Source organism: Merops nubicus, unplaced genomic scaffold (genome assembly GCF_000691845.1).
Source record: "Merops nubicus isolate BGI_N331 unplaced genomic scaffold, ASM69184v1 scaffold11131, whole genome shotgun sequence".
Lineage (NCBI taxonomy): Eukaryota > Metazoa > Chordata > Aves > Coraciiformes > Meropidae > Merops > Merops nubicus.
In genome coordinates this window covers 1-2746 of record NW_008590301.1, presented here as the reverse complement: position 1 = coordinate 2746, position 2746 = coordinate 1, and positions in this window count along the sequence as shown.

Below are 2746 nucleotides of genomic sequence, written 5' to 3'. Positions count from 1 at the left end.
ATAATCTACGTAAGAAGAACACACAAGAGTGTTACAACAGGACATCAAACCATTCTGGAAAGCTGCCTCTGGCTTTGCTGTGGAGGACGAGCCTGCAAACAGCATTTTCCTTGTACAATTACTACTAAGCCACACGTTCAGGAAACCTGTCATTCTGCAGAGGGAGTATTCATCTCCCTGGACTAGTTTTAGTCATTCAAACAAACAAGCTTTTGTAATTACCCCACATAGATCATTACAACAACAAAAGGGACCTATAATAGAGCAGGTTCTGCAGCAACAGCTCTTTGCTAGCAACTGAGCTTAGGCTGGGTGCTTCAGTAGAAGTAGAAATTAATTTGGTGTGCTTGTGGCAAATTTTCAATGACTTTTAACAGGCTGTAGGTTAGAAATTAAGCACTCACAGAACGTCACAGGATTAAGTGAGAAGACACTACGGGTGCACACAATCCACACCTCAGGCAGAGCAAACCTCCCCCCTAACAGAGCAGCACTGTACTTTCACCAGACTGGCTTTAAAGACAGAAAATGAAGCTTCCCCTGGGAGCAGCACTTATTTCCCAAGGGGATCCCACTATCTAGTAAAACTTCAGCTGGAGTAAACCCCTGCCTCAAGACCATTTTGTCCTTTACCAGCTCAGTATTATAATTTTTGGCTACACCTACAGTGCATCCTCATGTTATTAGACCATTTAGGATTAGAACACAACCCCTATATGCTTCCCCCCATCAAAAATAGCTACTTCCTAACCAAAACCCAGCAGAACAGCTTAGCTGCCCCTGACATGCCAAGAGGGAAGGGTCCACTCGTGCTGTTCTGGCCTCTCCCTCCCAGCCTGGGAGGGGAGCTGATGCCAGTTAATTGAAATGATGTTACACACCTTTTTCTTGTCAGGACTACAGTTCTCATTATGAGAGAGAACACCTTTACCTAGTAGAGAGGTGACCTTTAGTGATTCCTTGGTATTTGGTACAAAGTGTGCATCCACACTAATGAGGTTTATATTTGGCAGCTTTAAGTTGCTTCCACGGCCGAGTGCTGCAGATTTCCAGTAGAGCTAATTGGGCTCCTGAGACCATGCAGACAAATCCTCAAACGAGGCAGCCTGCCTACACCAAGCAAAACAAAATGCTGATGCATAAAATACAGCTTGAAACTGTAATATGTTATCTCTACATGGGTTAGATGGCTATTCTAACTTGGGAAAACCTGTGCACCACCTTTACTGGGAAATTTCAGCAGGGATTCTCAGAGGTTTCCAAACTGTGGCACACAACATCCTGGTGATCTCTCCACACACCCACAGAGATTTCTGGATGGAAGCATCTGTGTTGCACAGTTCACTTACACACAAGTTCTCTGCAGCACTGCAATGCCTCCTCTTGGATTGTTTAACAGGTGTGCTGATAACATCTCTGCTTTAGGTTTCCTAAAGTAAATCAAATAAACCACAAACCTCTCTAAACAGCAGCAGAATAAAAAGAGCTATTTCCCTAAGTTTGTTGGAAGCCAAAGCAGCTGGCAACTTCCAAAGGAACTCAAGCTAAAGGAAAACAAACTTCAGCCAACGTTAGCTGCAAGTCTGTAAGTGGAGGTGCTCAATGGCTGGAAACACAACACTTGAACTTTCAGGTGAAAGGAGAGGAAATCAAGATGAAAGATAAACATAGCTGTCAAGGAATTGAGGAACCAAGGCACAGGGCACAACTCTGCTTTAAGTCAAGCATCAGCCCTTTGACCTCATGCTGCACATCTCCTGTTTATGCCTCTTGGGAAGGTATTTATGTCCTTCAGGACAGGCACTGTACTCCAAGTTCTGCAGCACCAAAACGTGAATTCAAATCTTACACTGCAGAGCACCCTTTCTAGAACTAGAAGAATGTTATTTTATAGCTATCCTCTCCAAAATGAATACAGTGACACACACCTTGACATCATCTGCTCTCCTATCAGTTGAATTTACCAAGCTCTTTAAGAGCATTTGTTACACAGATCACAAGTAGTTGCTTAATAAAAACAGCAATCACAGCACATACAGAACAAAGGAAGAAAAAGTTAAAACTCGTATATAAAGACAAACTGCACAGCTCTGCTCGCAATTACACAGTGAACCTTAAGAGCTTTGTGTTCACTCTTTTAATCAAACAAAACTCTCTTCCCCCACGGCACAGGAGCCCATCACAGATGGAAGCCTGTACTGCACCATCCTCTCTGCTCGAGTGGCAAAGGACATTCCCAAAGCACATCTGTCCCCAAATGAGGGCAGCTCTCCGTTGGTTTGCAGGGAGAGGATTTTTCCCGGTGTTGAAAAAGTTCAGAGTTTCTGAAATCTCTACCCAATCTTGAATTTTAGGGAAGAACTGATGCTGTAGCCTGGGGAAGTGCTTTTCTTTTCTCTTTCTCTATATTTACATAAACAGGGACAAGCTTGCTTACAACTTCTTAAGCAATCCCAACTGCACGTAATACCCCTGGAAATATTTGGAGACAGCTTAATACCACAGATTTCTTCACAAGACTGCCTCCTTCTAACTACTTCACTCTCCTCTACCCATTAATTTTCATAACACGGTAATTACCCTGTGCCACAGCGTCTCAACATACAACTTTAAGGTTTCCGCGACCACTCTTGCTCCTTTTATGAATTAACCCATTTCTAACTTCCCCGCAGCAGAAAACAAACGCCGACCGAAGTTACCCCGAGCGAGCAGCGGCACAGACCCGCCCCGCACCCGCGGGGAGCCC